General features: G+C 44.7%; 1 protein-coding gene across 3 annotated transcripts in view; it reads left to right on the top strand.

Annotated features, from left to right (window-relative positions):
- The first annotated feature begins 827 nt into the window (after positions 1-827).
- Positions 828-24,894, top strand: part of GNB1 (G protein subunit beta 1) — an 84,050-nt gene continuing 59,983 nt past the window's right edge. The window contains exon 1 of one of the 3 annotated variants that reach the window (XM_064281108.1): positions 828-953. The gene's annotated coding sequence lies outside the window, so the exon portion shown is untranslated. The remainder of the gene's footprint in view (positions 954-24,894) is intronic. The other 2 variants (XM_064281109.1, XM_064281107.1) reach the window with 2 other exon arrangements.

The raw sequence follows: 24,894 nt of genomic DNA, 5'->3' as shown, positions 1-24,894 counted from the left end.
ATCTACCCAGTGCTCCACATACCCCTGTTCAGACCATTATCGGCTCCAGCCTCCTGGTCTACCCACGTCTGTGGGCCAGAGGTCTCCACCCTGCGGCTAGAGCAAAAGGAAAAACAATCGGATTTTCCACTCCTGTCTCCCCTGCACTGACGAGGGCGGAGGGTCGCTAGGCCCTGTGTGTGCGCAGTGGAGCGCCCCCCCGAAATGGAGACCCCCCCTCTGCAGCCCCAGTGGGCGAGAGCCATCCTGTGCTTCCCACCTGAGCTGAGCTGTTCAGGCGCAGACCAGCGGGGCGGGACAGGCGCGTCCGATACTGCGGCGCCGACCCCACGCGGCCATTGTCCCCACGTTAGTGCAAACTAGACCCCCTTCTGCATCTTTCTGGCCCACGCCTCGCACTCGGGGCCACGTGTGGCTGGTCACTGCTGGCCACCGGGGAAGCTGGCGCGGTGTCGGGCTCCGAAGACCTCGCAGGCTAGTAGGGGGCGGGGCTGGCTCCGCAGACCCCTTTGGCCTCGCCGGGCGTGGGTGTCCCTGCAGGGCGGCGGGCGCTGCGCGGCTCCTTTAAGCTGCATGGGCACGCGCGGCGGGGCCGGCATCGGGCAGGAAGCACGGGCGCGCGCCCGTCCCCAGCCGAGCCTGGCGTGCGCGCGCGGGCGTGCGCGGTGACGCGAGCGTGGGGTTTCCCGAGGCTGTGGGCAGGGGCCGCCGCGCCCATCCCGATGGCTGGAGGCGTCTGAGGGGCGGACGGAGGCGGCGGCGGCGGGAGCGGGGAGGAGCGGCAGCGGCGCCGGAGTGGAGCAGCCGCCGCGCGGGACCGACCGAGCCTCGCGGCGCGCACCTGCCTGCAGCCCGCCGAGAGCGCAGAGGTGGTCCGGAGCTCGACGACCTCGCGGCGCGGCGGCTGAGGCGGCGGCCGGGTGTAGGCGCGTCTGCCGGAGCGGGGCGCCGAGGTGAGCGCGCCGAGACCCCGCGCCCCCCGAGACCCCGACCCGCGCCCCCAGCCTAGGCCTCCCGCGCGTTACCTTCCTCACCCCACTTCGTCCCGGGGGTCGCGGTCCGCCCCGCCCCGCCCCCACCCTGGCCGGGAGGGGCTGCGCGGCTTCCTGCCCCGCCCGGGCGGGTCGGCGGGACGGGGGGTGCGGGCCGGGGGGCCACGGAGGCCGCGGGGGCTCGGGCCCGGGCTGGGCGAGGCAGGCTCCGTCGGCTGGGCTGCTTTGTTTTCCGGGGCACCGCTAACGGGAAAATGTGGACTCATGGAGGCCGGGGCCGCGCGGGGCGTCGGCGGGGTCGGGGTCGGGCTGCGCTGCGGCGCATGGAGACCTCGGCTGTGGGGTCCGCGCCCACCCCGCGGGGGAGCCCCCGCCCTGCCGGACCCGGGCGGCGCGGGAGAACAAAGAGCCGCCGGGCCGCCCGGGGCCGGGCCGCTGCTTCCCGGAATGGGCGCTGTATTCTTTTTTTTTTTTTTTAATTCTGGGTTCTCTCTGGGTGGTCAGCCGTTCGTGGTGGGAGCCGCCGGGGCCCGAGCAGATGTGAGCGCGCGGGGGCAGAACCCTCCACGCCGGGGTCTGTGTTATTTTTAACGTGTCTCTTGGTGGATGGTTGTCCGGTCAGTTTTGGGAAGAATTCACACGCAGGGAGGAACAATGAAATGAGGAAGCTGCGGCCCAGCCACGGCCATCCGGGGGGCTTGACACCAAGACAAAGGGCCGTGCTGGGAAAACGAAAAAACAAAACACAAAACATGACGGCGCTCAGCTGGAGGTTTTCGTTTTTACCCCAGAGCGGAGGGAGGGCGGCCCCCCAGCGAGCCGCGGCTCCCGGTCCGTAGCTGCTGCCGCCCAGTGCGGAGCCCCAGGCTGGCCGTCTCGTGCGGGGCGGCCGGGCAGGTGCGGGGGGCGCGCGGCCGGGTGTGCGGGCTCCGTCCCCACCGCGAATGAATGGGCCTCTGTGTCCAGGCCCTGCTGCAACAAGATGGCGTTCCAGGCGGCGGCGGTGGCCGTCTTCACCCCGCGCAGTCGGCGGGGTCGAGCGCTGGTGCCTGTGAATTCGGCTGGGAGGGTCCTTTGACGTCGCTGAAAAGGCCCAGAGTGGGGAGGGGGAGTCACACAAAGGGTCGGGTGTCCTCCTCCTGCCTGAACAGCTTTTCAGATTGAAGCCTAGTGGGGGGGGGGGCGAGAGTTGTGCTTAAATGTCACAGGGTGGTGGCCGAGGCGGTGGACTTTTTTAAAAAGCTGTAGTTTTTTTCCTTGGGAATCGATATTTGATTCGAAAGGCTTTAAACGTTTTTTCATGTCTTTAAATTGCACCTTCAGCAGACAGGAATAGCAGCGGCTCTATCTGCTCAATTAATTTTTGTCGAAGGTGTTGAAGTTAGGTTTGTGAGATTCGTTTCTTGAAGGAAAAAGAGCGATTTAAGAATTTTTATTTTGGGAAGGGAGGTTGGCATTTTCCCTTAAAGAGTGCATTACTGAGCTTAAAGGCGTGCATAATATGGAAACCTGAACGTGTAGTTTTGTTTTGGGGAGTATTAGTGGTCCTGGTACTTTATTTTGCTTTTTTTCTGGTAACACAGTAATCTCAAATAATCGATGATAAAGTAGTTGCTTGTGAGGTTGATTATTAACCGAGAAAATATGTAGGTTATTGTTTTTCATGATTAGCAAATAAATGGAAGTATTAGCTTTTGAAAGGAACCCTGGTGGCGCAGTGGTTAAGCGCTCAGCTGCGAACCAAAAGGTCGGCGATTCGAACCTACCAGCCACTCTGGGAGAAAGATGTGGCAGTCGACTTCTGTAAAGATTTACAGCCTTGGAAACCCTATGGAGCAGTTCTGCTTTGTCCTATAGGGTCGCTCTAAGTCAGAATTGACAGCTTTTGAAAAGAATCATTTAGCTCTAGATACTGGATAGGGTCTTTAGAGCATTGTTAACTATAGTCTTCTGTGTGAGTTTTTCTAACTTTTTTTTAATAATTTATAATTATTTTCTAATTTGGGGCTGTAGCTTTTTGGGGGGCTCTTAATTTGAAAGTAAGGTTTTACTTGTATGCTATTAAGATATAGTTTATTTTGGATTCTTCCGGAAGGTATAGGTTGCAAAAAGAAAGTGAACGGGCAGTTCCTTTTTTGTTTCCTTGCTAAGGACTGGGCGTGTGGCTGGAGAAGGAGCTGGTGCCACTGTCTTGAAAACAGGTCAGAGAACCTACAGACAGCAGAACGGGTGATAGTTTTTTACTGGATTTACCGTGGGCCGTGACTTTCTAAAAATGAGAGCTGCCCAGAAATGGAGTCTAACTGGACTGCTCCAAGGCGGATCCTGTAAGGATCCTAGGGTGGGGGCGGGGGTTTCCTGCCTCTGGGTGAGGCTGGACAGACTGCAAAGCCTCTACCATCCCCACTGATTCCTGCGGGTGTTTGCTTCTGGTTCACAGGCCCCATATATAAGTGCTATGGGCTTTTCTGAGGTGAGTTGGGAAAAGCAAAGTTAAGCTGAATTGTGCCTGTGCCTGCTCCCAGTTACCCCTGCTGGCTAGGGTCCGCTCCAGGTTAGTGTGAGCCTTTGAGGCCCATCTTTAGGACTACATTTTATCTGCTGCTGGAGGGGTTCAGGAGTGTTCTTTTGAAGACATTGTTTCACCATGCAATTTTTATTCAGAATTGACACTTTTATGAACAAACCCACTGGAAAAAAATAAGTTCTCTTGTGTAATGTATGAGTTCACTACACCTATGTTTCTCTTCTCTCATCAGATAAATACTAAGCAGAATAATTTTTGATGATACCTTAAAAAAGATTTATCTTTAATATTCTGGGTTTTTTTGGGGAGGGGTTGAAGCAGGATTTCTGAGATTTAATTTTAATCTCTGGCTGCATAATAATATGTTGTCTTTTTTTTTAAGATTAAAACATTTTCATGCTAATGAATTTGGCTTCAGAGCTAACCTACTGTGGTGTGGGTGGTCTAGGTAGTTTACATTGATTGGTTGAGAACTAGACTGATTTATGTCTGTGAGTTTACTTATTTCTCAAAGGAGAATTGGTGTACAGTATCCTGTAGAAATGTTAAAGCTTTGTTCTATTTCTTGTTTACTTTGCTAAAAATTTTTTATGTTTGTTGTACATCGTTTGGAGCCCTGGTAGCGCAGTGGTTAAGAGCTCGGATACTAACCAAAAGGTCAGAGATTTGAATCTACCAGTTGCTCCTTGGAAACCCTGAGGGCCAGTTCTACTCTGTCCGGTAGGGTTGTTATGAGTCGGAATCAACTCAACTGCTATGGGTTTATCCATTGTTTTGATTGGAAAAGTTGTAGCTCTAAAAATAGCTTTGAGAAAGGGATAAACATGGCCTTCAGGGTGTCTGCAGAATTACCTAACATCAGTTGGCTTAGCTAATACTTTAATGAATAACATTGATTTTATTTTAGAAATGCAGTATTGGCATTTATTATAGTTTTTTTCTTTGCATTGTTTTTTTTTGCCCGAAAGATTTGGCTCCTGTTGGTCTGTAAATTGGATTAAATTCTTACTGTCTGAGCACTCTGGCTTTTAGCATTAGTGGATTGGTAATGGATATTCTCAATTTTATTATCTGGGTTTGACCATATGGCATGCCACATTATTTTGAAACCCCTATTTAGTGTAAATCTAATAAGACATGGAACAAAATTTTTTTTAGACTCTTTTAACTTTGGTATAAATTCTGATTTCAGGATTCATGAGTGGTTGAGAAATTGTGAAACAGGCTAGTCAGTTAAGTGTTTGGTGTAGTGAACATAGAATGAGGTAATAAAAGAACAAATTTAAATTAAAACTGGGATCAGAGGAATAATTTACTAAACTGAAATGTTTAACATTATTGAAAGAAAAAATTAGCCCAAGCCTGTGTGGAGTGTATGTCTTTAAGTTGTGTTTAACTGTGTGAGTTGTGTAATGCAGCATCATATGAACTGTCCTGGAAAAGGAATGGAATCCCACATTTGTTTAAAGCTGCGGGTTTTGTTCCAGAACTCTCATTGAAGAATTACAGGCAAGCTATAGACGTTTGGGTTGGTCAGTGGATTAGTGGGATGATAAGAGCTTTTAAAAAAGCTTTTAGCCATCTTGTGGCAGTGCCTCCTGTCAGATGCCACAGTAATCAATGCAAATTACTGCTGGCATCGAATAGAAAAGCTTGCTCTTTTATGGAGTAATGCTACTTTTCTTTCCTTTTTGGATTGTGGTGAAAATATATATGACAAAACATTCGCCAATTCAGCAATTTCTACGTCTTTTTTTTTTTTTAAGATGTAAGTGAAGATATTCTCTTATATGTCTTAAATTAGGACTCTAGGAAGGAGCTATTTCTAAAAGTCTGCAGATTTAACAGACCAAGTCAAGATTATCCCGTCGATTATCTAGTTTGTATCTAGGAGATTATTAAGTTGAACCTACTTTACCATTGATAAAAGCTTATTATGATTTAATAATAATGTTCCAAACTTAATACTGCATTTTATCAAGGGGGAAGGGCTTGTATATATTGACTGCTTAACCTATTAGGACTATTAGGACTAGAATACTAAGGGCATTGGTTGAGTATGTCCCTTTTTATTTGTAATTGTGCCTTTATGCATCTCTATGCAAATGTCTCCTGACTCAGGCCTGTGGCAGTTATAACATTCTCCACAAGGATTATGGGATCTCTGGACTACCTATTCAAGTATTGTAGTTAATAACGTTTAGAAAAAATTGGGGACATTTCCTAATTAGATAAGAGTGTCAAAGCCTCTACAGTAGGTTTCAAAAACTTTGTCATAGGAACTTTAAAATAATTCCTGAATTCTAGAGACGGAGAGAAATTCACATTGGGCCTGTATGAGTTAGAACCTGGCACTGCTGTTTACCTAGCTGAGTTTGGATGAGTTATTTAACTTCACTTTGTGTGTTTTCTCATCTGTGAATGGGAAGGGTTCTTGTAAGAATTAAATGACTTAGTATATGTGCGGAGCACTTGTAGCAGTACCTGACCCATAGTGCAAGGGCCAGTCATTTCTATCACTGGGGCCTCTCTTTGTAAAAAGTCTTCTACTATGATAATATTATAGTAGATTATCTCTGACAATTTGATCATCAACTATGGTTTATCAAAATTAATCAAAACTAAGATATTATAGGAAGACAACTTAGTGAGAGATTAGTTTTTTCTTTCTTCTAACTTATCATTCCAGAGTACTCCTGGTTCATAGTGTGGAACATAAATCTGCTGTCTTTTCGGATTCCTGTCCCTTTTTTACTCCTTCGCTTTCGTGTGAGTCTTCTCTCAGTCTTTCTGGAGAGGCTCTCTTTACCTTTATAGGTGAATTTGAGCCCATGCCTCATTTTAAAAACTGGTAAAGTTTATGTTTGCTTATTTGTTTATTTTGAGAATTTAATCCCTTCCCCTTATGGTATTGAGTATTTCTGGATTTCACAAGACTTTAGTTGCCATTCCTTGATTCACCAACTAGTGGAAATAATAATGATTACATTTAGAAAAGTACATTCTCATAAATACTGTAATTGGAAATTTGTTTAACAGTTACTTAATTCAGCACCTTCTCTGCTGGGTGCTGACGTTATAATTCATAGTAGAATGGATGTGGTGCAGGGCCCACTGAGTTTATCATTTGATAGGGGGCCTGACAAGCAGGTACAACGGGGAAATGAAAGGGCAGCAGTCACAGAGGCCCCTAACCTATTCTAGAGTTTAATGAAGGCTTTTTAGGAAAGGTTTTTTTAAGTTGAGACCAGAGGATCTGCCAGTTGGAGTCTGTCTTCCAGGCAGGTGGTAGGTGTCTGGGCTGAGGAGATGGGGCTCACTGGTTATTTATGGAGTGAATGGGAGCATGGCTCTTGCAGGGATGAAAATTCTGAAAGGCTGGAGAACTAAGTACACAGGGCTGGAGAGTCATGGGAAGTGAACACCAAGAGGTCAGAAACCTTGGTCCAGAGTTTGGGCTTTTTGTCTCGAGGGGCTGTAGAATACCTTGAAAGTGTTTAAGGAGGAGATCGATGTGCTCAAGTTCTTGCTCTAGAACGTGATCCTGGATCAGGGAAGGAGAAAGAGTGTAGTCAGTGATAACACTGGGAAGCTGGTACGGAGAGGGCAGGGATCTGGACTGGTGGTTTTCCTGGTGATGGAAAAAAGATTTGGTGACTGAATATAAATTGGGAAGTGTTAAGAAAGGAGTGGAAGATGACCATGAGTTTCTGTCCCGGCGTCTTGGTGGAGGTTTTGAAGGTGCTGGCGTGTAGAGCAGTGGTTTAGTGGGGAGATAATTGAGTGTTGGGCATGTTGGGCTTGAGGAGTCCATGAGGCATCCCCACGTCCTCACGCTTTCTACTCCTGCCTCAGAAGCTCTTCTGGATGTTTGTATAGTTCATTCCTCCCCTTCATTCAGGTCTTTGTTCAGCCACCACCTTCTCAGAGAGGCATTCCCTGGCCCTTGTTAATATCTGTTATTTTACCCTGCTCTGGTTTCATAACATTTAAGTTGATCTAACTATGTAAGCTCCACGAAGACAGGTACTTTGTTTGGTTTGCTGTAGGCACACACCAGCCCTTAAAACAGTGCCTAGCATACAGGGATTGCACGGGTACCCTGTCTTAGTTATCTAAAAAAAAAAGTTATCTAGTGCTGGTTTAACCCGGGTACCCTGTCTTAGTTATCTAGTGCTGGTTTAACAAATACCACAAGCAGATGGCTTTAACAAACAGAAATTTATTGTAAAAGTAGTGTGGCGCGGTGTCTGACCTCCTCTAACTTCGGAGGGGAAAGGAGAATCAGGATCAACACCTGGAGGCTGATTCCTATGAGGTGGAGGTCTAACATGCCTCCACCCTGTCCAGTCTTAAGCACTCTCTACTTCTATGGTGGGTTTGAGAGTTTGTTGTAATGGCCACACAGAGCTCATAGACAATACTTAAGATTATGGAGTTTATTAGGGAAATATATATAATTCAGGATCAGAAAACACGCAGGATACAGTTATTCAGTTAGGACAGCTGCTTCTCAGCTGTGCCCACAGGCATGTCTCTCTCTGGCCCTCAGCCTCTGCCCTGCTCAGACAAGCGTTACAGAGTTCTTTTAGCTCTGCTGATGAGTTCCTGGGGACACCCCATTCTGCCAGTAAGCCTCCTGCCTTAAAGTGCTGAGCTTTCTCATTCTGTAGGCTGGAAAGCCCATCACACTGTCTCCTTCCAATCTCCTGGTTCTGCCTCTGCTACCATTTCTCTGTTGCCGCTGCTTGCTGTTTACCACCATCTCTGGTGTTACAGCTCTCTGTCTCCTGGATCTAAGAGGTCCTCAGCACAGGAATCCCATGTCCAAAAGGATGCACTTCACTTCTGGCTCTTCTTTCTTGGTGTTGATGAGATTCTCTCTTCCCACTTCTGGGACAGCAAAACTGAACAATCCTCTCATTAGGGTTCCATACACCTTATTTGCATGGTCCCACCCCCACAAGTGTACTGTGTACCTTATTCACATTATTAGCAAGCTGTCCAGTCCTCTTTGTGGGTCACAAGCACCTCACTTGCACAGTCCCAGTCATTTGGTGGAAATTACAAAGACTATGGCTAGAAGGGCCATATTAAGTAATTGACTGCATCGAATTTATTTTCTGACAGTTTAGGAGTCTGGAATCCAAATTCAGACCACCAGCTCAAGGGAAATGTTCTCTCTGTTGGCTGTAGAGGAAGATCCTTATGTCTTCATCTTCTGCTTTCTGGTTCCTTGGAGATCTCCATATGTCTTGGCATCTATCTTACTCACCAGCTCTCTCTGCTCAATTGTTTAGTCTCTTTATATCTCACAAGAGATCGACTCAGGATGCACCCCACAGCAATCCTGCCTCATTAACATAACAAAGACATCCCATTCCCAAATGGGATTATAACCACAGGTGTAGAGGTTAGGATTTACAACACATATTTTTGGGAGATGTAATTCAATCTGTAACATCACCTACTTTTTAAATTATTGGCTTTATTGCACAAGTGAATATGGTGCTCCTTCTTGGGAGAGGTCTGGAAACCCTGGTGGCGTAGTGGTTAAGTGCTATGGCTGTTAACCAAAGAGTTGGCAGTTCGAATCCGGCAGGCGCTCCTTGGAAACTCTGTGGGGCAGTTCTCCTCTGTCCAGTAGGGTCGCTGTGAGTCAGAATCAACTCGAGGGCACTGGGTTTGGTTTTTGTTTTTAGGAGAGGTCTGAAATGGAGGCAGACCTTTAAGAGTTATCAGCATTTAAATGGTGATTGAAGCAGCTATCACTTAGAGCAGTGGTTCTCAGAGTGTGGCCTGTGGACGTCTTGGGGGGGGGTCCCCTGAAACCCTTTCAAGGGCCCATTAAGTCAAACTTATTTTCATAATAGTACTTAGACGTGATCTGATTCCTCGTTGTGTTGACAGTTGCATTGACGGCACTAGAGCAATAGCTGGTAAAACCGCTGGCTTCGTGGTGTGAATCAGGTTTTTAGTACCGAGCTGGCGTGCCGTCGTGGTATTTCTCAGTTTAGGTGAAAAAACAATAGCTGAACTTAATGTCCTCATCAAACAATAAAAATTACTTTTATTACATCCCAACCCTCGATTACCCATTACTTAACTATTATTTGTGACGAAATGGAAGACAGGCGGAAAGCAGTGGTGCGGACTGAAGTGCAATAGCTGCCTGGAGGCAGGCCATGGCGCCATTGTGTGGGTTGAAAGAAAGGCTGACAGAAAACTATGGCTGCAGACACAGGGATTTGGCAGATGTTTTCTAGAAAATGAATGATGTGAACCTGATACTTCAAGGAAAATAACTGACAGCATTGGCAACAGTGATACAATTTGAGCTTTCAGATGAAAAACAGAATTTTGAAAAACTTGATCCCACCACCATAAGCTTGACAGCTTTCTAGTACTTAAAGACTTTTTAATGACATTGGGAGTGATGCTAATGAAGTGGGTTTTTTTTGTTTTGTTTTTACGAAATGAAACATGTCAGTATTTGGAAGATCTGCTTAAATCAGTGAGCAATATTCTCCAAATGGCCTGTGCATGATGTTACAAATTGATAAATGGGCAAAAGATCCATTCACATTTCAAGAATGATTAAAACCAATGATATTTAATGTAACAGTATGAAAAACTGACGTAGTTTCAGATTCCACTTGGAATTGCCCTTTAAGAAATGTATACTTGTTGAGCTTTGGTGTAGCATCAAAAATGAATATCTGCATTTTTTGAGAAGACTGTTTAAATACTTTTCCTTTTTCCAATTACATGTCTGCCTGAGACGGAATTTTCCTCATATCCTTCAACCAAAACAACACTGAATGCAGAAGCAGATGTGAGAATCCAGCAGCCTTGTATTGAGCCAGTATTAAAGAACTGCTAAAATGTAAAACACTGCTGCCCTGCTCATCAAATTATTTTTCTCTTAAAAAATACCTATTTTTCATAAAATATTATCTGTGTTAAGGTGTAATGAGCTTACTGTTTTCAAATGATGTAATAAACATTTTAAATATATCTCAATTTTCATTTCTGACATAGTCAATATCCAGAGATATATAACCCACCTAAACAAAAGCTCTTGGGGCCCTCGATAATCAAGAGTGTAAAGGGTCCTGAAAGCAAAGAGCCTGAGAACTGCTGAGTTGGAGGGGATAGTGGTTAACCAGGGGGTCCTTGGCTGGAGACAGACACTCTGTCCTGGTAGACAGTGTGTCCATTGTGGTGGGAATATCTGCTACCCCGTCCCCTGTGTGCCACATCGCAGTATTAGGCCTTTTCCTGGAGAGAAGAGCCCAGAGTCTGCAAATGTTGAAGGCCCATTGTTATAGCTTGAGAAGAGGCCTTTCGTGGATTGAATTGTGTCCTCAAAAATGTGTGTATCAGTTTGACTGGGCCATGAGTCCCAGTATTGTATGATTGTCTGCCATTTTGTCATCTGATGTGATTTTCCTATGTGTTATAAATCATGCCTTTATGATGTTAATGGGGGTGGATGGGCAGCAATTGTGTTGATGAGGCAGGACTCAATCTATGGAATTGGATTGTGTCTTGAGCAGTTCTTTTGGGATATGAAAGAGAGATGAGAGCAGAGAGACGGGGGACCTCTTACAACCAAGAAAGCAGTTGCCAGGAGCAGAGCGCTTCCTTTGCACTCGGGCTTCCTGCACAGAGAAGGTCCTAGTCCAGGGAAAGATTGATGAGAAGGATCTTTTTCCAGAGCTAACAGAGAGAAAGCCTTCCTTGGAGCTGACGCCCTGAATTTGGACTTTCAGCCTACTTTACTGTGAGAAAAATAAATTTCTCTTAGTTAAAGCCATCCGCTTGTGGTATTGCTGTTATAGCAGCACTACTTAACTAAGACAGGGCCTCAGGACAGAGCCTAGGGGTGGTGGTAAGGGATGGACAGGAAGAGAAACTCATCAGGGAGTGGCCAGAAGTTGGAGGACTGTTAGAATGTTGTCACAGAACCTTAAGGAGAGAGTATTCTGAGGGGAGGAATTGGGCAGAAGTAGATTTTGCTGCGAGTGAGAAATAGATTGAATAGTGAGAGCATTCGATGCAGACTCTTGAAGTAGATGAGTGAGAGTGGCTGAGAGAAGTCTCTGAAGAGGGGGCAGTAGTTGGAGAGGCCTGTGTGGGGTAGAGGGAGACTGCTGTTCTGTGTTGATTCTAGATGGGAGTGGCCTGAGCACTGTTAGGCGCTGAGAGGAAGGAGCCCTAAAGAGGAAGAGGTGGGAGAGCTTCCATAAGATGCTTATGAATGAATACCTGGCAAAGGCCCACTGCAGGAGCTGGGGATGGGGCAGTAAGGGACACCAGGCCCTACTCTCAACGTCATCTATGGAAAAGGCGATGCTTGAAAAAAGTCAGGGAGGGGCCCTAGGGATTACTGAGGTTTTGATTTTAAATAGGGTATTTGAGATCTTTGAGCAAAAAGAGCTCAAGGGAAGAGGAGGTCAGAGGATGAAGCAGGCAAATATCTGGGAAATGAAGGTTCAGGCAGAGGGAGAAACCCCAAGGCAGGACCATGCTTAGAAGTGAAATAAGAAGTTCTACAGAAGTCAGTGTTAATACCTGGCTTGGCATAGGTATTATATAAAGTATGTTGGGAGAGATACTTTAAAATTTCCCTGTTGAAATCATCAAACCTTGGCTTTCCAATCCCTCTTTTCATTCCTTCCTTGATGAACTTGGATTTTGCTTTGATGATGCTGATGCCATCAGAGCTGGTTTGTTGGGTGCCCACTGTGTGCCAGGCCCAGCACTGAGAACTTTGTTATTTATGTGACCCTCACATCAAGTCTGTTAATAGCTCTATTTTGTAGATGACTGAACCTACCAGGAGATTAGGTAATCAGTCAAGGTCATATGGTCAGGAATCAGTGGAACCAGTGTTGAACATGGGTCTTGGGTCGTTTGCCTCCAGAGCCTGTGGTCCTAGTTATTACACCGTAGACCTTCTAACATAAGCTTTTCTCCCTACTCTTTTATCTCAGAAGACCTCTGTGTTGGCATCTGCTGTCCTACATGTATTATTAAAGGAAAGACTCCCCACCTGAAAGCGTGTTTACCAACGGTTTTATCTTCAGTTTCTTCTTCAGGGGTACCGCCTATTCTACCCTCAAACATGACTCAGTCTTATATAACTTAACCCCCAGTTAATGCTGATATCTTTTCCAGCTACTATTCTTTTCTCTTTTTAAAATTTTAAACAGGCAGTCTATTTCCACTGCCTCAGTTCCTTCACGTCTGCCCTTGCCTCATTCTTCTGGAAACTCTGTCCTGTTTCCCCAAACCACCAATGCTGTTGTTTTTTAATAAAGTTCTTTTCACTAAATCTGTTTTATTGTCTCAATTTTTATCTTTTATTTTTTGCATTTTAATCATAAAAATGTTTAATACTTTTATTGTAGGAAACTAGGAGTATAAAAATGAGGAAAAAATAATCCGTAATCTCCCAATCAGGAAGTAACATAGATTGTTGTATCTTCTTTAGTCTTTCGTATTGTTCATGCATAGTGTGTAGAGATTTTTTCCCCAGATGGGGGATTATGCTGTATATACATAGGCTTTGAAATTCTGATCTTTGTCCTTTATGTTTTATCATGTTTCCAACTGTCATTCATCTTGAAAACATGATTAGTAACTACACGATAATCCATTGCATTTCTTTTCCCTGTAGTTTAGCCATTCCCCTATGTCGGACGTTCTGGTTCTACCAGTTTCTAGCTTTGAAGCCTCGAGCAAGTTGTTTAGCACCTCTACCTCAGTTTTCTCATCTCAGGGCTGTTGTAAGGATTAAACGAGACAAATAGAATGTTAGCTTCCACTACCACTGCTACTTAGGATGTTTGACTCCTTCTCCTAGAATTACCTCCTCTAGGTTCCTTCTACAAGTCTGTCAGTTTGTCGTACTGTGGGGGCTTGCGTGTTGCTGTGATGTTGGAAGCTATGCTGCTGGTATTCAGATACCAGCAGGGTCATCCATGGAGGACAGGTTTCAACTGAACTTCCAGACTAAGACAGACTAGGAAGAAGGACCCGGGAGTCTACTTCTGAAAAGCTTTAGCCAGCAAAAACCTTAGGAATAACAGCAGAACATCGTCTGATATAGTGGCGGAAGATGAGCGCCCCCCGCCGGGTCGGAAGATACTCAAGAGACGACTGGGCAAGAGGTGCCTCCTCAAAGCAGAGTCGATCTTAATGACGTGGATGGAGTAAAGCTTTCGGGACCTTCGTTTGTTGATGTGGCATGACTCAAAATGTGAAGAAATAGCTGCAAACATCCATTAATAATCGGGACCTGGAATGTACAAAGGAAGAAGTACAGCCAGGATGTTCCTTAGAAGCAAGGATGGTCAGGCTGCGTCTTACATACTTTGGACATGTTGTCAGGCGGGATCAGTCCCTGGAGAAGGACATCATGCTTGGTAATTTACAGGGTCAGCGGAAAAGAGGAAGACCGTCAACGAGATGTATTGACACAGTGGCTGCAACAATGGGTTCAAGCATAACAATTTTAAGAATGGTGCAGGACTGGGCAGTGTTTCATTCTGTGGTACATAGGGTTACTATAAGTCGGAACAAACTCAATGGCACCTAACAATAACAACAGGTTCCTTCTACTAACTTTACCTTCCCCCGTTTCTGAAATGCTCCAAGCCAACTGATAATCTTTGTCCCCATGGTTGCTGTAGGTCCTCAAGGGTTCTTCTGCTGGGCTCTGAAATGTTACCAGGTGCTTCATTCTTTCATTTCCTGACTCCTCATGTCCAGTAAGAGATAGCTTAAATAGAAACAGTAAGTTTACTGTATGGATTCTGGGAGTCTCTATAACTGAAGTTCAAGGATAGGGCCGAGCTTTGGGTAAGGATGGAGCCAGGGGTTGGGAAAGCCATTTGGAGTTTGTCCATCTTATTTCTCTTCTTCTCTGCCTGTGAGCATGTCTTCGCTTCTGCTTGCCTGGCAAGAATGCTCTGAGATGGTCCCTTTTCTGTTCTCAGCACATTCTGTCTCTTGGCGGCATTGAGCTTAATTGACCATGGCCGCCTCCCTGAAACTCTTCTTTCAGCTTCTGAGATGTCACAGGCTCCTGGTGCTCCCCCTACCTCTGATTTTTTTCTTCTTAGTTTCCTTCCGGGATACCACCTCCTTTACCTGTTGGTGTGATGCCCAGTTGTTTGGAGTTTTTCAGTGACAAGTCCTTTCTTGGGCTTTCCTTAGGGGATCGCATCTGTCCCCATCTGCAGTGCGCTGAAATGCTTGGCGTGGCCCTTCTAGCCATGGGCTTTGTGTCTCACATGCAGTAATTGAGGGAGACTATGCAAATAAAGTATGTAGAACCCTGATGAAGACGTTGGTCAGTTTTGCCATTCCGCTGCGCTTGAAAAGAGCCGTTTCAGAGGCAAGAGAAGATCTCACCACCACCAGGAGAGAAGAGAAGAGGATCTCCACCACCACCAAGAAAGAAGAGCTGGGAGTGGAGCATGTCTTTTGGACCCGGGATCCCTGTGCTGAGAAGCTCTTGGAACCAGAAGACAGAGGGAGAGAGAGCTGTAACACTGAAGACCAAGAAAACAGGAGAGGCAGAGCAAGAGATAGCGATGGAGCAAGAAAGGTGAGTGCCTTCAGGCCAAGGCTTACTGGTGGAGTAGGGTACCTATGGGCACTTACTGACAGAGCTAAAAGAGGTTTAACACTTACCCTAGCAGGGCAGAGGGTCAGAAGAAGCTGTCCTGATGGAAGAACTGTATTCTGAGTGTTCATGAACCTGAGTTGTAACCTGTTACTTTTCTAATAAAGCCCACAATCCTGAGGACAGTCTGTGCGTTCGTTCTCTGTGGCCATTGCAATGAATTACCGAACTCAGCAGAGAAGTAGAGTGCCATTGGAGAGACGGTTGGTGTCAGAATTGGTAAAGATGGCAGAAAGAAGAGGTATGTCTGACCTTCACTTCATGGGAATCAGCCTTAGGCTGTTGGTCTTGATTCTCCTTCAACCTTGTGAAGTTAGAGAAGATCAGACTCTGCCCCATGCCGTTTTTTATACCATTGGTTTTAAATGCTGTTTATTGACACTTTTGATGACTCTCAAATGTATATCTCTACCCCAGACCTCCAGACTCATCCATCTGTCTGTCCACAGCTCCATTCCTTTACCTGTTTTCTCTGCGGAGTCTTTAATCCTTTTGGACTCAGCTGGAGTGTCACTTCCTCTAAGAGGCTTTTTCTGGTCAGCTCTCTAGATTACCCCTGATGTTGTTGACCAGCTCCCAGTATTTCCTTCATGGCATGACCACAAGCTGTAATTAGTGTCTCTTACTTTCCCTAACTAAGACAGGTTGGAGAGTGAGGGCACACCCATTAGGCTGTTGATGTAGGCTGGGTTAGTTGTTCTTACACCTGACTGAGAGTCCCCTGAAGGTATCCCCACACAGCGAGAGCCTGGTACTCTGGAAGCGCTCAAGTGAATCTGGTGCACAGTCAGGTTGGGAACAGTGGCCTGTGAACCAGACACGGAGGACCTGGACTTCTGGGTAGTTTTCTTCAGAACAGGAAGGTAGGTTATTGGGAAGACTTGATGATGCCTAACCATCAATGTGGTTTTGGGGTGAGTGCAGCACCCACAGTGAAATGAGAAGAAAACCAAAACCAGGTGGTGTTGAGTCAGTTCTGACTCCTGGCAACCCCATGTGTGTCAGAGTAGAACTGTGTTCCATGGGGTTTTCAGTGGCTGATTTTTTTGGAAGTAGGTCACCAGGCCTTTCTTCTGAGGTGCCCCTGGGTGGACCGGAACCTCCAACCTTCTGGTTAGTGGCTGAGCACATTAACCATTTGCACAACCCAGGGACTCCTGAGAAGAGACGGGGAGATCTTTTTCAAGGAGTTGATGGAATCAGAGGGGGAAAATAGAGGGGCTTAAAACTAACTGGAAAGACATTTAAAATGCACTGTTTGAATCAGTAAGTGAACATCCTCCCCCTCTACGTTTTTTAAAATATGAAAACTGACCAACACAAGTTTTCCATAATTTAAAAACTACAATATTCAAGAAGACGCTAAGTTGCTAAGTAGTATGCTGTACTTTAAGAAAGTTTCTTTGAACAGTGAACGAGTAGCTTTACAACAGCAGCCCTAGGCCCCTGGACACCCTTTTAACTCGATACTGAAGCCACTCCTGAAGTTCATGCTTCAGCCAAAGATTAGACAGGCCTGTAAAACAAACGGTAGTTCATGCACGTAGCGCAACCACGGATAGGAGACTAAATGGGCACACCAGCCCGGGGCAAAGGCTAGAAGGCAGGAGGGGACAGGAGAACTGGATAAATGGGAATGGGGAACCCAAGGTCGAGAAGGGGAGAGTGTCAACCTGTCGTGGGGTTGGCATCCAGTGTCACCGAAAACATATGTATTGTCTAGTGAGAAACTAATTTTTCTCTGTAAACCTTTGCCTGAAGCACAATTAAAAAAAAATAGCAATTCTTCTAAAATTGATGAGATTAAAGTTATAAATCAGTTGAGAAAATATTTTTAATCTCAGCAACCTTTTAGGAACTCATTTTCTGTTCCTATTTAAGTTTAAAAAACCACCAGTCGCTAGTGACTACTGTACTGTACAGTCCTGATTAGGGATCTGAATTGTCCCTAGTAGAGATTTTGAAGGTACGGGGGACAAGTTTTCATGTTAAGGGGGGAGGTGAGAGGTTGAGAAATTAAAATCTACTCAAAATTCACATTTAGCAGCCTTTGCATATTTAAGGTTAGGAGCATATGTCACATTGTGTAAATCTTGGGTGTGTTTGCCAAACAAGATAGAGTTATATTTTTATTTTAAAAGAATAGTTTGTATATAGAATTAGAATTTTTCTAGTCAAATTTATCTTTAAATATTTTGATTTTAAAAATAATGTGTGAATGGCTTCTGAGCTTGCTGCACTTAAAGCATCGCCTGGTTTTGGAGGACCTGTCTCTCCATCTCTCTGCAATCTCAGTCTGTCCTTAGCTGAGATCTGAGTGCAGGACGAGGCATGCTACATTGTTGCTTTGCCTCTGTCTCTACTTTTGTGGGAGCAAAAGAGTACTTCCTTGCTTATAATTTACACAGGAATAAATAGATGCTACTACCAGTGTCCATGCCACTAACTGTCCTTCAGGGACCAGCGAGGAGGGAAAGAACGACTGTATCAATGTAGATCAGAGGTTAGTGAGGAGGAGGCACTCAAGAAGAATGAACCAGAAAGAGTGAATTTTTTTCCTGTGGAAGCACCAAGCCTCCTAGAGACAAACATGCGTTTTGTCCTTGTGTTTTGTCTCTGGTGTTGCTTGTCTGGAGACATTTTTGGTTGTCACAGTTTGGGGGTAGAAGTATGTCCTATTGGCATCTAGTGGGTAGAAGCCAAGGATACTGATAAACATTTAACAATGTATGGGACAAAGGATTGTCTGGGCAAAAATGTCAGTAGTGCTGTCATGGATTGAATTGTGTTCCCCCAAAAATATGTGTCAACTTGGTTAGGCCATGATTCCCGGTATGGTGTGGTTGCCTTCCATTTTGTGATTGCAATTTTATGTTGAGAGGATCAGGGTGGGATTGCGATACTACCCTTACTCAGGTCACCTCCCTGATCCAAGGTAGAGGGCGTTTTCGCTGGGGTGTGGCCTGTACCACCTTTTATCTATCAAGAGATGAAAGGGAAGCAAGCAGAGAGTTGGGGACCTCACACCACCAAGAACGCAGCACCAGGAGCAGAGCGCATCCTTTGGACCTGGAGTCCCTGCGCCTGAGGAGCTTTCGACCAGGAGAAAGGGGAAGATTAAGGAGAAAGACCTTCCTCTAGAGCCTACAGAGAGAGAAAGCCTTCCCTGAAGCTGATGCCCTGAATTTGGACTTGTAGCCTACTAGACTGAGAGAATACATTTCTCTTTGTTAAAGCCATGCACTTGTGGTATTTCTGTTATAGCAGTACTAGATAACTAAGACAGGTGCCCAGGTTGAGAAACCCTGATTTTAAACCTCTTTGCATCTTGCAGTTAAAGAAACACCCGTCACGGTCTTGTGTCAGTTATCTATTGCTGCGTAACAAACTACCCCACGACTGAATAACTTAAGGCAATAAGTTTCTATTTGTTTATGATTTTTGGGATCTTCAAAATGGGCAAGGCTCAGCTGGGACAGCTCACCTCTGCTCTGTGTGGTGCATTTACAGTCAGTTGGCTGAGGGACTGGGGGCTGCACTTCCCAAAGGGCCTTGCTCACATGACTGTCTAGCTGGCTTGGGATTTTGGCCACGGTGCCTCAGTCCTCCATGCGGACCCTCCAGCAAGCTAGCTCAGGCTTCCTTATGTGATTGCTGCCTTCTAAGAGGACAGGAGCAGAAGTTGCCAGGCTTCTTGAGGCCATGTTAGATGTCACACAACAGCACTTCTGCCACATTCTGTAATCAAAACCAATTATCAGGCCCAGCCCAGATTCAAGGGGTAGGGACATAAACTCTCTTCTTGGTGGTAGGGGCTGCAAGGAGTCTGTGGTCTTTTCAGCCCATCATAGCTCTTTATACAGCATAACATTTAGAATCGCCTCTTCTAGGATGTCCAGTTAATGGTATGATTTGTGTAGAATCGACTCCAAAAAAGAACTCCTTAAAGATATCAATTTGTTTCAGCAAATTTGTCTAACAAATATTTACCAAGTACTTATTTTGAGTATGACATTGTGCTTGGAGGTTAGTAAGTACAGTCCCATATTCTCTTGAGGAAGACAGTAAACTAGTGAGTAAGCTAATTTTGAACATTATGGTAATGCTGTGAAATACTAGATGAGAGAGGCCACTTGGCTTTGGGTGACTGGGGAAGGCCTTTTGAGCAGGTGACACCCAAAGGATGAGACAGCCAGGTAGGTGAAGAGCTTGAGGGCTTCTGGTGTAGAAAACAGCGATTGCAAAGGCCCTGAGATAGGAGGAAGGCAGTGTAGCTGGAGCTTAGTACACTGGGAGCAAAGCAGTAGAAGTGAGGTTGGAGGGGAAGAGGGCCTTAATCACATGATCTTATAGGTGGGGCTGTGGGCCCAGTTTGCCCAGGGCAACCTGATTATGCCTGGTGAGGCTGAGTTCTAGCTGGTTAGTGCTGCTTTCACTTCTATAAGTGCCCGGGGGTGGACAGTGCATTATATGGTTTCCATGCTGTGGAAAAGAGTGGATTTGTTTCTCAGTGCAGTGGGAAGCTGCCGAATGATTTTAAGCAGGAGAGTTACAAGATGTGATTTTTAAAAGATTGTTTCGATTGCTGAGTGAAGAACATATTGTTGGGGCAGGAATAGAAATAGGTCATTTAAAGGAGGCTGTTGACGAGAAATGGCATGGCTGGGCCAAGGACAGGGGCTGCAGAAATGGAAAGAAATGGGTGGACTCATATCTATTTCAGAGGTAGAGCCAACCTGATTGCTGATGGACTGGATATAGAGGACGACGTTCCTAAGTGTTTCCTTTACGTAACCGAGAGGGTGGTGGTATCAGTGACTGAGATGAGCTGACTGGGGAGGAGGGGCTGCTGCTCGGCTGTCCGTGGGGGTCCAGCCACGCTTTGAACGTTTGAAGTTTGAGATGTGCATAAGACAACAGTTGGAAGTGCGATTTGTAGGTTCATTGGCTTGGAATCCAGTCTGGAAGTCATTGACAATCCTTAAACTCTTGAGAATGGATCCTGTCTCCTGTGTGGGAAGAAGTGAGTAAGAGAAGGTGGAAGGTCCAGTTTTTAGTGGTCAGAGAGAGGAGACAGAGGGGCAGCTCTGCCATAAGGACGAGGGGGTGGGATGTTCAACGGCTCCTCAGATTGAAGGGACTGCAGGTACTAGGTGATGAATTTTTCGATGACAGAGTGGGGGTGAAAGCCAGATTGGGTGAGCTGAGGAAGTGGCGACCACCTGTGCAGGTAAGGCTTCAAGGAGTTTACCATGGAGCTGGGCAGGGAGAGGGCTCGGATGTGGGGAACACGGTAGAGTTTTGTTTTTAAACGGGGAGATTCTAAACCGTATGTTTATAGGGTGTATCTCCAAACTTGACCGTGCATGTGAATCCCCTGGGGATCCTGTTAAAATGCAGGTTCTCATTCAGTTGCTGTGGGGCCTTGCTGCTTTTCCAAGGAGCTCCCAGGCCTGCTGGTGCTGGCTGGTCCATGGCTCACATGAAGAAGCAAGTGTACTTGAAGTTGATAGAATATGGTGGAAGAAATGGATGCAGGAGAGAAGAGGTAACAGAAGGCTAGAAGCCTTAGGAAGGTTAGTGGGGTTCTTATCTATCATGTACCCACAGCCTGGATCATGTTAGGTGCCAGCTTTTCAGATTGAATTAATAGTCACATGATCTCCAGCGGGTGTCCTGGCTTTACGATTTGTCCTAATCAGTATACTGCTCTCTCCAGTAGACTAGCAAGTAAGCTGTGACAGTGGACCCAGGATCTGGCCAATCTTCATGGACTCTTGCAAGGCTGAACAGCAGTTTAAATAAATTAGTTTACAATTTAATTTCCTTTATATAGCAAATTTGAGAGAAGGGTTGAGCCAGTTGGCTCTTAGCAGGCAATATTACCTTGTAATTTCAGCAACCGTCATGTATAACAGTCTGAATAAAATGCTGCTAAATGCAGAATATTAGATTGGAAGGGAAGAGGTGAGCTTAAGAAAGCTGGCTTTGATCTGAAGGGGGAGGAATTTGCTGAAAAGCAAAAAGATTGTTTTTTAATTTTAAGACCTGTAACAAAGAGCTTTGCAAGTAGGTACAGATTAATGTAGGTGTTCGTTGAATATAGGTAGCTCTGAGGCTTTGTACACGTGGATCTATTATAAGATCAGAGACATTCGTGGGGGGGCAGAGTTTGAAGGTAACTGGGTCATCTGGAAGAAGAGGCAGAAAGAAGGAACAAGCTGCTTGATGAACAACTGTGCTAGAGGAGCCTTCCTCTCACTGCAGCCTCCCGGCTTACCTGGCTTCTAATCCATGTGCTGGAGCCCCGTCAGCCTCCTTTGGAGGAAGAAACAATGAGGAGCTCCAGTGGGGTGCACTTGTGCTGCCCAGCCTCCTTTCCTTGACCTCATCGCTCCCTTGGAGACAATGAGGAGGAGGAGGCTGAAGGCGGAGTCCTGGCTGTGGTCCATGCCAGTAATTAAACTCTTGGAGTTGATGTTTTGCTGAAATAAAATGTTTGGGTTGCCTTATAGTGAAATTCTGTTTTTAGTGTTAGTGTAGAAGTCAGTAATTTAAGTTAAGCATCTTGAGACAATAAGATAAAGGTGTAGTGGGTGAGATTCTTACAGGTGCCAGGGATCTTTCTAAGTGGACGTTTTTGCAAGTACCTTATTCTTTTAAGGAAATTACCTTTAGAAATAATTTTTTTTAGTTCTTAGGGAAATAGACTAATGCCATTTTTTATGGTTTTTAGGTGTAAAACTTTTCTTTTTATTAAAGATAAAAATATGTTTAAATGAGTTATAAGACCCACATGAAGAAAACTTTAGTGCTTTTTTGAAAAGAGAAAAAAGAATAAATGAAAAAAAAAATGAATGAGTATTTTAAAAATGTCACTTTGTAGAAATAACTGAGAGGAGTCAGTTCTAAGAAAAATAAGGGGGGAAATTATCCTATTTTAAATATTTAATATTTTTTAAAAGTACCATAAGGCAGAGGTAAGTGGAATAAAATAGTGTAGGCACTGATCCACATGTTTATGGGAATTTAGTTCATGATGAGTTCAGCATTTTAAATCAGTTGGGAATCCAAAACCAAACCCTTTGCCGCCCAGTTGATTCTGACTCCTAGTGACTCTATCGGACAGAGTAGAACTGCCCTGTAGGGTTTCCAAGGCTGTAATCTTTATGGAAGCAGACTGCCACATCTTTCTTCCACAGAGCGGGTGGTGGATTCGAACTGCCAGCATTTCAGTTAGCAGCCAAGCACTTTAACCACTGCACCACCAGGGGCTCCTTTTCAGTCAGGAGTAGATGATTTGTAATATGAAAGATGTTGGATCAACTGGCAATCTGTTAGAAAAAATAAAGTTGGAAACTCTTCATCCCATAACACATGGATTTTGGGTAGATTAATGATTTATAAGTAAAAGCATGGAAGTATTAGGGAAAAAACTGAGGAACTAGTGGGGGTATGTCGAGAAAGCGTTTCTTAGCATGACACCATGGATATAAGCCATAACAAAAATTGATAGATTGACTGCTTAAATACTTAGAACATATCTGCAGTAAAGGTTTTGCTTGAGGTCCTTTGAAATATGAAGTTCAAAGGCCAGCAAATTGGAAAAAATATTAGGAATATATATATGATAAAGAATTAATATACTTAGTATAAAAGGAACATTTTCAAAATAAGTTGTTTCAGCAATTCTATTTTAGGAATTTATCTGAAGGAAAAAAATAAGAGAATGCTTATGCGATGTTACTTATAAAAACAAAATATTAAAAACAGCCTCTAATGGAAATCCCAGCTAGAATTTTTGGTATAAAAGCAAAACATTGTCAACAGTAACTAGATATAAGCTCCATGAGGGCAGGGATCTTTGTCTTTTTTGTTTACTGTTAGTGCCTGGAACACAGTACTTCTCAGGTGTTTGTGGAATGAATGAATGAACGAATCAGAGTGCTTATCAGTAGGGGATTGGGTCAGTTAAGGTACACTGATAGACTGGCCTACCCTGCAGCTGTTAAGAAACATAAGGTGGCACTTCTCTGCCAACCACAGTGTAGTGCAGTCAGGAGAGGAAGTTTAGAATGTGTATGCTGCAGGGAAGGGGGTACCATTTGCGAAGAAATAATACATTTTTGTATCAAATCAAGTCTGGAAAGAAATATAAAACCAAAAGCAAACCCACTGCCGTCGAGTCAGTTTCGACTCATAGCGACCCTATAGGACAGAGTAGAACTGCCCCATAGAGTTTCCAAGGAGAGCCTGGCGGATTTGAACTGCCGACCTCTTGGTTAGCAGCCGTAGCACTTAACCACTACGCCACCAGGGTTTCTGGAAGAAATATACCCCCTATTAAACAGGTGTTTTCTCTGGGGAGTAGATGTGGGGAAAGGAACATATATTAACATTCCATTTGTTCTGTATTTTGAAAAATTTATTAGAGTCATGATAATTAGAAAAAATAAGTTTTATTTTGGAAGCAATGTAAAATCAGATTATTGTATTTGAACGTACTAAGAGCTAGCCTGAATGAAATGAGTATATTATAGAAATTTTGTAGTTTTAATTTAAATTTGCCTTTAAAATAAGAGATTTTTAGTTGGTGGCAGCCTTTTTCTTTCGTAGCATCTTACATTCGTGTTTTTTCCTGCATCCTCTCTAGATTATGTATGGAGGCCACTATTATTGCCATAACATAGTAACTGCAATCTGGTGGTTTTCAACAATAGTGCCCTTCAGTAATGCTAGCTAGTAACTCTCTTCAGTAACTCTCTACAAAGAGATCTGGCTCAACAAGTCAGCCAAGTGAAATTTAGTCAGGTGGTAAGTGAACACTCTCTATATACAGAACAAAAGAAAATGTTGGAAGATTTTCAGCTTAAATGTAACCTCTTGGTTACATACAAATTTTAAGAGGTAGAATTCTACTTAAAGTGTAAATTTGTGAAAAAACTTTTGCATAGTGGTTGTTCAGAGTTGATTGGTAAGATTACATAGTAATCTTGGAGGACAGGAGTGCCAGGTGTGTCTGAAGTGTGTGCTTTTGATGCCAACGGAATCGGCTATATGAAGTCAGTCAGCAAAAACAGTGGTATGAACATTGTTGGTAGGCAAGAGAAAATAGCTTGTGCTAGTATTGAGGGAGGGTCAATTGTTGATTCTAAGACTGTTAAGATTTGCAGGATGGGAGTTACTGTGGCTCATGAAACTTTCAAGGTAATAATTGCTGCTCTTTGCCTACTGGCACCGTGTGCCAGGCTAAGCCAGAGGTTGGCAAGCTACGGTCTGCCATCTCTTTTTTGCACAGTCCACAAGCTAAGAATGGTCTTTATATTTTTAAATGGTAGAGAAGCCGAATCAAAAGAAGAATAATGTTTCATGGCATGTGAAAGTTACATGAAATTCAGATTTCAGCATCCGTAAATAAAGTTTTATTGGCACATGGCCTCGCTCATTCATTTACGCATTATCTGTGGCTGCTACAACAGCAGAGTTGAGTAGTTGCAAATGAGACTATGGCCTCAAAAGCCTGAAATATTTACTATCTGGCCCTAAACAGAAAAATTTTGCTAAACCCTGTTATAATCACTTGATAAACATGGTATCATTTAACCCTTCACTAGCCTACTAGCAAGAAAACTGGCTTAAACAAATCAAGCAATTTACCTGAAGTCACAGAGCTGGAA

Source organism: Loxodonta africana, chromosome 3, assembly GCF_030014295.1.
Source record: "Loxodonta africana isolate mLoxAfr1 chromosome 3, mLoxAfr1.hap2, whole genome shotgun sequence".
Lineage (NCBI taxonomy): Eukaryota > Metazoa > Chordata > Mammalia > Proboscidea > Elephantidae > Loxodonta > Loxodonta africana.
The sequence above is the reverse complement of the archived record's forward strand: the minus strand, read 5'-3'. Positions and strand labels throughout refer to the sequence as shown.